The 13071-nt window shown below is 55.3% G+C and overlaps 1 pseudogene; it reads left to right on the top strand.

Moving 5' to 3' along the window:
- Nucleotides 1-10740: 10740 nt before the first annotated feature.
- LOC146444175 (uncharacterized) lies at nt 10741-12201 on the top strand (annotated as a pseudogene).
- The last annotated feature ends 870 nt before the right edge of the window (nt 12202-13071 follow it).

The raw sequence follows: 13071 nt of genomic DNA on the forward strand, positions 1-13071 counted from the left end.
CGACAAGACCCACTGGGAGTGGCCCGGGCGCCATCGCCCTCAGCTCCGAGCCCCTTTTCCATCCAGCGCGGGGCTCGCCCCAGCCTGCTACAGGGAAGAGCCTGGCTACAGCTGTTCCTCACCCCTGAACGAGGCGTGTCTGCAGAGCAGAGACTTTTTGGCCCTGGGCTTTCTCTGCACTGGAGGCTGGAAGGACATTCCCCACCGCAGCCCGCACATGGCGGCCGGACAGTCTGCCCAGAGGGCTGTGGGGCAAAGGCAAAGGCTGCGGTGCTCCCCTCGGACCAGCCCTGCTGGAAGGGCACGGGCACGGCAAAGCCCCGAGGCCCAGCCAGGCACTGGCTCTGGAGGTGCAGGGAGCGGCCGGGGAGGCAGGGCTAAGATCTCTTCCGACCTCGATGAATCCAGGAGTCGGGGATTGCCTCGGGCCATGTGCAGCACCCGGCACTTGGCCCTGTTGAAACTTGTGAGGTTTTCATGGTCCCACTTGTCAAGCTTGTCCAGGTCCCTGTCCATGACCCCCTCCTTCCATGCTGTCCCACCCTGCTCAGCCTCCCGTCCCTGCAGATGTGCTGAGCTCGACCCAATGTCTGTGTCTTTGGGGAAGCCACTAAAGAGCCCCGGGGCCAAGGCAGAGCCCTGAGAGACACCCCTCATCCCTGACCTGCTGCTGGACATAGAGATGTCACCAAAATTGCAGGAAAAGCAGAAACTCTCCATGAACATCTTTTAAGTGATAGAGAATCAGGCATCATTTTATTCTGGTCAGGATGGTATTCTGGCCGGGATATGCAATGGAATAATTTCTCATCCACACATGCCCAGGTTGTACAGTGGAAATCATTCAATCCCATGTGGTTCTTTACCAGACTTTTTACATATTTATACATAAAAAGCCCAAAGAAAGCCTTGTTCACTGGCTCTAAATTACACTATTCTTAGTATTTGATTTCCTATTGGTTATTGATTCCTTCACCTTTGATAGTAATTTAGTCCTCATTCTTTGGTTCTCTTGTAGATCTTTTTGCAGGCCAGGTGTTTCTGACCACACCAGGGGATAATGGTTGCTAGTGTCCATTTATATTCTCTGTATCTTCTGACTATTCTCAACCTGCAGATGTTAAAGTTTAGGAGTCTAAGAATCTCTTTTTTTGTTGATTGAAGATAATCAGGCCTCAGCCAGCAAAATGCAAATCCTTAGTGAAAGAGACTTTTGCAGAAAAACTTCAATTCTTCACCCACCTTGGGAAAGGCATACAAAGCCGTAATAAAAGTGACTTAAAAACTTTAAAAGTTGCATCCTTTCCAACAGAGCCAGTGCCCTCAAATTCCTGGCTGTGTCTGCCTGGCCAATGGCTCATGCCCTGACTAGCTCACCCTCCAAAGCCAGGGCTCTGCAGTGTGGGGCTTGGGCTGTCATGTGGGAGATGTCCAAAGCCTCACAGGACTCTGGGCACACCAGGGCCTGCAAGTGCCGAAGTCCAAGGACTGCTCCGTGCCAGTTCCAGTGCCTTTGGCTGTTGAAGGGGTGTCAGGTGTGGCCCTTTGTGATACAGGTGCCTTGTGTCAGAGCCCTTTGTGATGCAGGACATTGTGGTGCCCAGAGGCCTTTGTGACGTGGCAGAGCCCACTGAGCTATATAATGGGCGCAGAGCCCTGTGGTGCCTGCTGCCAGGAGAGCTCCCTGAGAGCCTCTGCAGCAGTCAGAAAAACATGGACATGCTCATGGAGAAGGCAATGCCCAACTGTCTCCTTGCCATGGAGCAGCCAGGCCTCTGCATGAGGCCCCAGGTGACGGGCAGTGATGGAAAGAGAGGGGCCAGAGGGAGCTGGGATGGGGCTGGAGGGAGCTGGGATGGGGCTGGAGGGAGCTGGGATGGGGCCTGAAGGAGCTGGGATGGGGCCGGAGGGAGCTGGGATGGGGCCTAGGGCCTTGCAGGCCCTGATGTGCCAAGGCGGTGGCCTCCGTCCCCCCCAGCCGGGGCACAGAGCCAGGGCCCTGCCCTGCACAGCCCCTGCTGCCCCCCAGGCCCCTCAGCTCCCCAGCTGGAAGCCCTCAGGGAGCAGTGGGCAAGGGTGGCAGCCGAGGGGGCAGAGCTGCCAGGGCCACAGAGTGTGGAGTGGGACTTGGCTGTGGAGAAGGGAAACTGGGAACACTCCATGGGCCAAGAGCCCTTCCTGTGGGAAGATGGGACAGACCAAGAGATTTCCCAAGAAGAAGATGGCGGTGGCCAAGTGTGTTGTAGACGCCGGGCGGCCCGGTAGAAGGGGGCAGGAGGCAGAGGAGCGCAGGCGGTGAAAGAATGCGTGGCAGGCAGTCTGCGGTCATCCAGTGTTTTATTTAGGTTCACGGGTGAAGGTCCAGGGAAGGCAAAGTGGGTCGGAGAGAAGGGGACGGGCAAAGGGCCTGGATGTCTGGAGGCTGCGAGCTGCTTTGAACATTCAGTTACAAGGGATTATATGAGGAAGGAAATGGGGAGTGGCTTGGCTTGCAGAACCAACCAGGACAGTGAGAGGGAAGAGGGACACGGATACAGACCAATAGTAACATAATAGGGGAGGATACAAAATTCAAATAAACCAATGATACACAGCTCAAGGGGGGAACAAATGAGAACTCTCTGGAACTAAGTCCATATAAGGGAGAAAAGGTGGGGGAGTGTGCTGGGCCAATCCTCTTCTTCCTTGGTGCATAATCAGTCTTCTGCCTGCAGGGGCTCACTGTTCTGTTTCTTTCTGTCACCATAACTCAGGCAGCATAGGCTGTCCCTGCCCCCGCAGTTGGACTTTTAGCTACTGTAACTTGCAGGCCTAGCCTGCCACACAAGTGCCTTCCCTAGTGGGACTCCCCAGTGACTGAGAGCTGTCGGAAGGCAAAATGAGACTAGAGACAGTGTTGTCTCCAGAAGAAGATGACAGTGACCAGGAGCATTCCCTAGAGGGATTCTCTGTTGCGGTGGCCCTGGCGCAGTTGAGCGCCTCGGGTTCAGGGTGCCACGGCAAAGCCCCTGAGGAGTCATGGATTTGAGTAAGCTTCTTGGTCACGGCGACCTGAGAAAACACTCCCATGGACCTTTGCCACCAGATTAGTTAATATGCTCCAGCATGCTTGACAATTGGCCCCACTTCTGTCCCCTCCCCTGTTCCATATAAAGTTTTCTTCTAGAAGTTTCTCCTTTGTTCTCCAGTTAAATTGTTAGCCATTGGTTCTTTTGGATTTTGTACCCTCCCCCTCTGTGCCCCCACTGGACCAACCCTGTGTCAGTCATCCGTTCTATGTACCCCATTGGTCGCCTCTCATTTCCCCTCCCCTTTTCCGTTACCTTAAAAGCTGCTGCACAGCACAGAGCAGTGCCATTTTGAGCTCCTCCCTACCTGCTGTCCTGACCTCCCTGCCCAACCTCCAATAAACCCTTCTTCGACCCAGCTCAGAATTGCCTAAAAAGTTTCTTGCTTTCGCCATCTGATCTCTGACCTCTGCAGCTCCCGTAAGAGTGCAGCTTTTTCCATCTTTCCACCTGCCGCCCCGAAGGGCGAGCCGCCGCTGCCTGGGGAAGGCCTCGCAGTCAGGTCACCCCGATTCCGAACTGAGTCAAAGGGTCCCAGAGACACGACAATTCTTCAGTGACTGGGAGCTCTCTGAAGGGGAAGTCAGATGAGAGCCAGCATTGTTCCAACCCAGAGATGACAGCAATGAAGCGGAGCCACAGGAGGACTGGGAACAGGTCACCATCCATACCATCTGGGTGAACCCCAAATATCCCCAGCTCCTGCAGGAGTCCCACAGCCCCTGGTGTCCCTCCAGCCCCTCAGCTCCCCAGCAGGGAGCCCAGGCCCTTGGGCAGCAGCCAGCTGCCCCTCAGAAATGTCCATCCCACTTTAAGCGGGTGCTGCGGGCTCTGCTCAGCCTGTTTCACTGCCCCTGCCTGAGGCCTCAGCCGGACGAGTAGCCCTGCTGCCAGCGCCAGGCCAGCCCTGCAGGTGCCACTGGCCAGAGCCTGCCTGCTGTCCTGAGGGAGCCACACGGGCTGCCTTTGCCTGCTGTGTCCAGCCAGGCTGAGCAGGACTGCCACACTAACCTGTAGAGGTATGGCGACCCGAGGCCGCCGATCCCGAGTCCCAAAGCCCTGCGGTCAATGCTGTGCGAGCAGAGACTGCAGAGGACACCATATCCTGGGACTCGGAGGAGGCCGAGTTCTGAGCCGTCCTCTCCCTCCCACCACAAAGTTCATGTTAAGTTTATTGGTTTAAAGTTTGCTGTACCCCTCCCAGTCTCCTCCCCTGTTGCAGCCCTGCTCCCCGAACCTTCTGTTGCCATGCTGTTCCCATTGGTTGTTCGTACTCCCCGCCCTGTTATTCCTGAGTTGCTCCCCCTGCTGTCCTTCAATGTGTTCTGGAGTCCGGTTGGCTCCGCCCCGTGTTCCCGCCCCGGGAAACCCCGTGGCGCCCCTTAAAACCCCCTGTCCCTCGCGTGCTCGAGGCTGCTCGGCAGTGGCACGTGTGCTGCTAGGAGACCCTGCTGCGCTCTGCACCGGAAGCTTCTCCTCCGAGCCGCCCCGAGAGGTTGCTGCGACGCGTTCCCCCTACCCCCCCTCCTGCTTGGCTTCCCCTCAATAAACGACGCCTTGCACCCTCTCGACCACTGCGGACTGGTTTTGTCTCGAGGGGCTACCGGACAATTCGCCTTCCAGCACGGTGGGCGCTGGCCTCTGTGGCCAGGTCTTCCCTTGCATTGGGCGACCCTGCGACCGACCGCCACCGCCGCCTGGCTGAGCCCAAGGAGAACCGGACCGCTAGCCCAAGGAGTGCCCGACCCGACCGGAGCTCTGCTAGCTCACTGGGGCAAGGCACCCTAGGCGCACACCACCCGAAAACTCTATACTACTTTAAGTGGCGCCCAACGTCACCCTCCGAATCTCCTTTCGCCCTTTGGAGAGAAGAGTGGAGTCGTCGGACGCCCGCCGCCTGCTGTGAGTTGCAGCGCCTTTGATTTCAAAGAGCGCTCCTCACCAAAGTCGCCTGCCCTCCGGAGCCTCGAGAACGGATAACCTCGCTTTGTGTTCGGGTAAGTTGGACTGGGGAAGGGGTCCCTGGGCTTACCTCCTTTTTATTAAGTTTTCATTCGAGATTACCGGGTACCAGTTAGTTTCGTTTTCCCCCATTTTTAAAGGAAAATGGGAGTTAACCTTACTAAATCCCAGCGGGCCTTTTATGTTGAAGTTAAAACCTTCCTTCGTAGTGCTAATTTTTCGTTCTCCTCGCTGCTTTTGAAGCGTTTTGTCAAGATTATTTTTTCTGAAATCCCTGATATCTCCCCCTCCGACGCCACCTCCTGTCCCTTCTGGCGCCGAGTGCGTGCACTCATGTTTCAGCCCACTCTCAACTGGGAAAGAGACCCAAGAGTCCCGCAATTTTTTGGCATTTTAAGCCAAATCTTCTTAGCCCTCCGTCCCTCCTTTAACAAAAGCGGTGGAGTTTCCCCTAACCCTTCTCTCCATTCCTCCACTAACCCAAGCCCCTATCCTTCACGAAGTAACCGCGGCAGCCCAGAAAGCCTACGGGCTTGGGATTCCCACCTGGTTCCCGGCGCTCCCTCGGATACCTCTAACCCTGCTCGTGAGGGTGAAAAGCGCGCGCCCCTCTCGAGCACCCCCAGTTCTACTTGTCCTAATCCCTCTCTCCCAGTTAATTCCTTCCCTGTAGTTCCCCGTGCACCCTGCCACGTCCATTTTGCTCTCCCTGGGGAACCACAAAAGGGCGACGGTGAGCGCCAAAATGGCGCCGACCGAGTGGTGTCCCCACCCCCCATCCCTCATTTTCCCGCTTCTTCTCTGGTTTTCCCGCCGGACTCCTACCCTAATCCCTCCCCCTGGGCGGTCGTTCCACCTCCGTGCGGGCACACCCCCTCCTCGTATCTCTCCGCCCCCGCGTCCAACCCCTTTCTCCAAACCCCTCCTACTTCCCCTCCCCTACCTAAACCCCACCTTTTCCTTGATTCCTCCCCGGAACCTCAGTCGGTTACCCCTCCCTGCGCTCCTCCCCCTCCAAACCCCTCCCTGGAGGCGGGTCTTCCCAGTTCCCACAGCTCCTCTTCCGGTCCTTGCCGGAAGGACGCCATCTTGGGTGGTCCTCCACCGGTCCAGGACCGGAAGGAGGCCATCTTGGGTGAGTCCTCCGACTCGGGCCGAAACAGTCAGCCCTTTAATACAGAACCGGGAGACCTCCAGGCACCTCTCGCAGCACCGGTACACGTTTCGTGGACTGGCAATCGCCCTAGGTATGAACCCTTTGATCGAGCCGTACTCAAAGACCTGGCCAAAACACAAAAAGAGTTTGGCCGGGATTCCAATTACTTCAAAGCAGTTTTACGCGCCACTTTAACGGGCGTCCCTCTAGTTCCCACAGATATTAAATTGGTAATGTCTTGCCTTCTTTCTCCCGTTGAGTACCAAGAATGGGAAGAAGAATGGAAGCGACAAATTCGGGGGCTAGAGCAACTGCTTCCGGGGTATGGCACGCCAAACGGCCCGACCTTTGATTTATTACTGGGCGAAGGGGATTATTTCAAACCCCAAAAGCAAGCCAACGAGATCCCAATGGATGTACTCGTGTCCTTGGCCGGTGCTGCTGAAAGGGTCCTGCTTGGTATCCCTCCAGGGGATGCCCCAACTATCCCGTATTTGGAGATCTTTCAGGGACCAGATGAAGCCTTTTCCACCTTTGTTGATAAGTTGAAGCAAGCAATCGACCACCAAGTCCCTGACCACTCAATCCGAGACCAGCTGCTCATGGATGGTGCCATCACAAGAGCAAACGCGATCTGCAAAGAGATCATCCTCTCGCTCCTCCACGATCCAAGGCCCACCATCGCCCAGAAGGTCAGCGCGTGTCGGCGGCTGGCCGCCGTCAAGGCTTTAAATGTAAACACCTCACAAGCGCTGGCCCTCCGCAACCCCTATGCATCCTGCAATCGTTGCGGAAAGCGGGGACATTACGCTGCTGAGTGCACCACGCCAGTGGAAGAGATCCCCAAATTCTCCCGTTCTCCTGCCCCTGCCCGCGCCCAGCGCCCTTCCCTCTCTTCCCTTAATGACCCTACCTCCCTCCCATTTCCTTCCCTTGCTGGCCAGGGAAACTAAACAGGCGGCGTGAGATGCCGGCCTCACGCTGCAACACACTGGCCGGCCTCAACCCTTGGCAAGTTCGACTTGGCGAGTTCCACCAGGCCAGGGTCGATGAAGACGTACAACTCTCTGGACATGACTTTTCCATTCTTTACCTGCGGTGCAACTTTCCTGAGTGTTCTGTTTTCGTTTTTACAGATGCAGACGCTGGACCTGAGGGAATTTCCATCCTCCCTTCCTTGGTCAGGGTGGACCGTGATGGGGTCTTTCCGACCCAGGTTTTCGTAGCCGAACCCCTCTTAACCTCTTTAAGGAACAGGTCGTCGCAAAGATCAAAGTCGTTTCGCACCATGCTAGTTTCGCGGACAACCCGCTGGTCACCTGGTCCGACACAGTAGGACGAGACAGACCGATGCTCACTTGCGGCCTTTCCCAGGAAGGGGGAACTAGTATCTCTCTTTCTGGCATGTTAGACACAGGGGCAGACGTCACGGTCATCTCCTCAGCGAGTTGGCCGAAGGCGTGGGCCAAAGAGCCTGTAGCGCAGTCGCTCAGAGGTGTGGGAGGATATACCCCCGCAGAGTGGAGTTCCCACCCCATTTCAATTGAAGGACCTGAGGGGCGCATCGCCACCGTGCGTCCATTCATCATCAATGCAGGGTTCAACCTGTGGGGGAGAGACACCATGTCCCAATGGGGAACCTGAGTCCAATTGGCTCCGGCTCGGGATTTTTGATTGGGGTCACTGGAGAGCGCCCAACCCAGCCACTCAATTGGCTGACAGATTCACCGGTCTGGGTCGAGCAGTGGCCCCTTCCCATCGAAAAATTAAGAGCGCTCAAACAGCTCGTGAAGGAGCAACTGGAAAAGGGGCACATTGTGCCCTCGACCAGTCCATGGAACTCACCCGTCTTCATTATCAAGAAGGCGGGAGGGACCAAATGGAGGCTCCTCCACGACCTGCGTAAAATTAATGAAGTCACTGAAGACATGGGGTCCCTCCAGCCCGGGATGCCCTCTCCTTCAATGCTCCTGCGGGACTGGAAGATTGCAGTGGTGGACATCAAGGACTGCTTCTTCCAGATCCCCCTGCACCCCGCAGATGCGCCCAGGTTTGCTTTTTCTGTTCCTTCCATCAACAGGAACTGCCCGATGCGTCGCTACCACTGGACGGTGCTCCCGCAAGGGATGAAAAATTCCCCCACCATCTGCCAGTGGTATGTCGACGGCATTCTGTCCCCTGTGTGAGAGGCTTCAACTGAGTCAATCATCGTCCACTATATGGACGATGTATTGGTTTGCTCACCTACCGACTCCATCTTGCGGACAATGCTTTCTAGAGTCGTGGAGGCACTAGAAAGCGAAGGGTTTGAGATTCAACCTGAGAAAGTTCAGATGACAGCGCTGTGGAAGTACCTTGGTGCAAAAATTGAGGAAAAAACAATCAAACCTCTCCCAATAAAAATTGTCGATAATCCCTCTACCCTGCAGGAACTCCATCAACTGTGTGGAGCGATCAATTGGATTTGGCCTCTAATTGGAATTTCTACAGACGACTTGATCCCACTGTTTTCCCTCCTCTGCGGAGACCGCGACCTGACCAGCCCGAGGACACTCACCCCGGAAGCGCGGCAAGTCATCGAAAAGGTACAGAACCACCTGAAAACGTGTCACGCTCACAGATGTGACCCCAAATTGCCCTTTAATTTGGCCATACTTGGAAAGTTACCCCACCTGTACGGTCTCATCTTCCAGTGGGATGACGAGGGTAAGGAGGATCTGTGGAAACTCCTTATCATCGAGTGGGTCTTTTTGCCCGCCTCATCCCCCAGAGTGTTGGTAATGCTACAGGACAAGACGGCACAGCTCATTCGACGAGCGAGGTCCCGCCTGTCCGTCCTAGCAGGGTGTGAGTTCAAGCACATCCATGTCCCATTCGACTCCAAATCTTTCGAATTCGTCTTAATGAAAAGCGAGGAGATGCAGCTAGCTTTAGAGTCGTTCCCCGGCCAGGTGGTCACCTGGTACCCAAAACACAAAATCTTTTCCGTATCTCAGCTCCAAATTGTCCTCAAACGGGTCCAGAGCATGAAACCCCTCGATGCCGTGACCTTTTTCACAGACGGCTCAGGCACATCTGGAAAGTCGGCGATCACTTGGTGGAACCCCTCGACTCAGCTTTGGGAAAGCGATGTCGAAATCGTTTCGGGGTCTGCCCAAGTGGCCGAGCTTGCAGCCGTCGTCAGGGTATTCGAGCGCTTTCCTGGCCCCTTCAATTTGGTCACCGATTCGGCTTATGTTGCGGGGATTGTCTCTAGAGCTGAGGACAGTTGGCTGTCCGGCTCCTCCAACCCAAAAATCAATAGCTTGGTCAAGCGGCTCCAAACAGCCATTTCCCGGCGTGACCAACCCTTTTACATCATGCATGTGCGCTCACACACTGACCTCCCGGGTCGCATCTCGTAAGGGAATAGGATAGCAGACGCGCTCGCTGCGCCGGTGCATGCTGCCAACGTGCCTGATCGATTCCAGCCGGCATCATTGAGCCATGCACTGTTTCATCAAAATGTCCCGGCCTTAAGGCGAATGTTTGAAATTTCTGTGGACCAAGCCAAGGCCATTGTGGCAGCCTGTCCCCACTGTCAACCCCTCAACATAACATCCATGGGATCATGAATCAATCCCAGAGGGCTTAACAGTGGAGAGCTCTGGCAGGCAGATGTGACACACGTACCTGAATTTGGCAGGCAAAAATTCGTTCACGTGAGCGTTGATAACTTTTCCGGTGTGATCTTTGCCACCGCGCATTCGGGGGAGAAAGCGAAGGATGCGATTTCGCATTTCCTGCAGGCCTTCGCTGTCCTGGGTGTTCCTAAGGAGGTCAAGACGGACAATGGTCCGTGTTACACCTCAGGACCTCTGAGGAAATTTTTCCTCCAGTGGGGCATCTCCCATACCACCGGGATTCCCCACTCAGCCACGGGTCAGGCCCTGGTGGAGAGGGCCCACCGGTCCCTCAAGAGGATGCTGCTTCAACAAAAAGGGGGGCCAGAGACCGAGTCTCCCGCGAATCGGCTTGCGAGAGCTCTTTTCACTTTAAATTTTCTTAATTGCTCTGACAGGGAGCCAGACCCCCCGGTGGTTCGCCACTTTTCTAACAGCAAGCGAGCCAAGTTGAAGGAGCGCCCCCTTGTCCTGGTCAAGGAACCGGACTCCCTCAACATCGTTGGTCCCTTCCCGTTAATCATCTGGGGTCGGGGATACTGCTGTGTCTCCACCCCTGAAGGGCCACGATGGATCCCAGGAAAGTTTGTCAAACCCTTTCTCCGAGCAGGACCATATTCACCTCGTCCTCCAAAAAAGGAAGTCACCGAGGCGCAGTGGCGCCGGAAGAGGAAGGTTGCCACGCCACCACCTTCACCATGAAGATTGCGTCTGCACGCTCGCAGGCGAGCAACATCGCTTGTAGAGCTTGTCCAGAGAGACCCTGAGCCAGCCTCCCACTTTCCGTCCCCTTTTTCCCTATGGCCTTCCCTTTTCCCCTTCTCTTCCTTCCCCCAACAGTATTGCTTGAATTAACGTATTTCTGTTTGCTCCCCACCTGGCAGCCCAAAAGATGCGCTCCTCGGTCATCGCACGCACTCTGCTGCTGCTGACCATCTGCAGCCCAGTCACCACGTGGGTCGTGAGGCAGCCAGCCGCAAATGTTTGGGTAACCTTGGCCCGAGCGATGAAGAACGACAATCTCTGTTTGTCCACCGACGCGGTCCGGGATCCGCTCTCGTCCGCCTTGGTTGGAGCTCCAGTCCAGGTAGACGCCTTCCCACCGTCCCTCGTCTCCTTATGGAGATCAACCTTTAATTTGAAGTCAAATTTTTATGAGTTCTATAAGGACCGCCAACTTTTCAAGCTCCCTCTTCCCATTCAGAACCCCCTCCTGCTGTGGCAGAAGTGGGCCATGAATGAGCCGAAGATGGACAAGGAGCCCCAGGAGTTTCAGCTAATTGGCTCGCTGAAAGCTCTCGCGTGCGTCCAATTCGACTACCAGACGCCCTATCCATCTGACCAAAAACTTTACCAGGGGCTGAGACAAGGCAATCCAAATTATATAGCAAAGAATTGGTGTATCAATATTGCCCACGTCAAAGTGCCTTCGTCTCCAAATTGGCATTATCCCCATCCAATTCGGCTACCCGAGGGACTTTTCCTTATTTGTGGGGAGCGCGCTTGGGCGGGTGTTCCTTCTCACCTGGTAGGAGGCCCCTGCACCTTTGGCCATCTGACCCTCTCGTCACCCAACATGACCCATCTACCGATGGGGCAAAATATTTCGATTCCAAAAAGGTCGATTGATAATGATTGCAGCACAGAAATTTATCATTGGTCCAAAGGAAAATGAATTGCCGTTTCTGTCTTCCTGCCTTGGGTTGCTGCAGCCAAGGCCCTTGGGGAGATCGGCAACCTTGAATGTTGGGTGTCGAAGCAGGCCCGTTTGACCTCAGAGGCCATTGTGGACCTCCTAAAAGATGAGCAGCTGACCAGGCAGGCGACATTGCAAAATAGAGCGGCCATCGACTTCCTTCTCCTCGCTCATGGCCACGGCTGCCAGAAATTTGAAGGGCTGTGCTGCTTCAACCTCTCCTCCCAGAGCCGATCGATCCACCAGCGGCTCCAAGACATGGACTCCCTCCTGCAGAACATCACCTTCGAGTCGAGCCTCTGGTTCGAAAACATGGTTGACGGAGTCCATCGGGCAATCAACACCACGCTCTCCACAGTGGGAGGATGGGCCCACAAACTCTTAAAAGGACTGGGACTGCCGGAGTGGGGAGCCACCCTCCTTAAAGACTGCCTTATTGTTTTAATTACGCTCGTATCAATTGCTGCTGCTTTTGCTGTAATTAAGCGCTATTTAATTAACCACCTTCGTTCTTTATTTAAAAAGAAAGGGGGAGGTGTAGAGGTACGGCAACCTGAGGCCGCTGATCCTGAGTCCCAAAGCCCTGCGGTCAATGCTGTGCGAGCAGAGACTGCAGAGGACACCATATCCTGGGACTCGGAGGAGGCCGAGTTCTGAGCCGTCCTCTCCCTCCCACCACAAAGTTCATGTTAAGTTTATTGGTTTAAAGTTTGCTGTACCCCTCCCAATCTCCTCCCCTGTTGCAGCCCTGCTCCCCGAACCTTCTGTTGCCATGCTGTTCCCATTGGTTGTTTGTACTCCCCGCCCTGTTATTCCTGAGTTGCTCCCCCTGCTGTCGTTCAATGTGTTCTGGAGTCCGGTTGGCTCCACCCCGTGTTCCCGCCCCGGGAAACCCCGTGGCGCCCCTTAAAACCCCGTGTCCCTCGCGTGCTCGAGGCTGCTCGGCAGTGGCACGTGTGCTGCTAGGAGACCCTGCTGTGCTCTGCACTGGAAGCTTCTCCTCCAAGCCGCCCCGAGAGGTTGCTGCGACGCGTTCCCCCTACCCCCCCTTCTGCTTGGCTTCCCCTCAATAAACGACGCCTTGCACCCTCTCGACCGCTGTGGACTGGTTTTGTCTCGAGGGGCTACCGGACAGTTCGCCTTCCAGCACGGTGGGCACTGGCCTCTGTGGCCTGGTCTTCCCTTCCATTGGGCGACCCTGCGACCGACCGCCACCGCCGCCTGGCTGAGCCCAAGGAGAACCGGACCGCTAGCCCGGAGAGCCGGTGAGGTCCAGCCCGACCCGACCGTAGCTCTGCTAGCTCATTGGGGCAAGGCACCCTAGGCGCACACCACCCGAAAACTCTATACTACTTTACTAACCAGTCATCCATTGCAATGAAATTTGGGTTTAGTAAATTGTAGTGATATTAAAAAAACACAAAAAACTCCCACCAAAAATAAAAAGTTCCCCCCAAAACAAACAACAATTAAGAATAAGAAGGTGATGAAGAAGTTGTAGTAGTAGTAGTAGTAAATATTGATAAG

The sequence above is a fragment of the Lichenostomus cassidix genome, chromosome 1, assembly GCF_008360975.1.
Source record: "Lichenostomus cassidix isolate B80296 chromosome 1, HeHo_3.0, whole genome shotgun sequence".
Lineage (NCBI taxonomy): Eukaryota > Metazoa > Chordata > Aves > Passeriformes > Meliphagidae > Lichenostomus > Lichenostomus cassidix.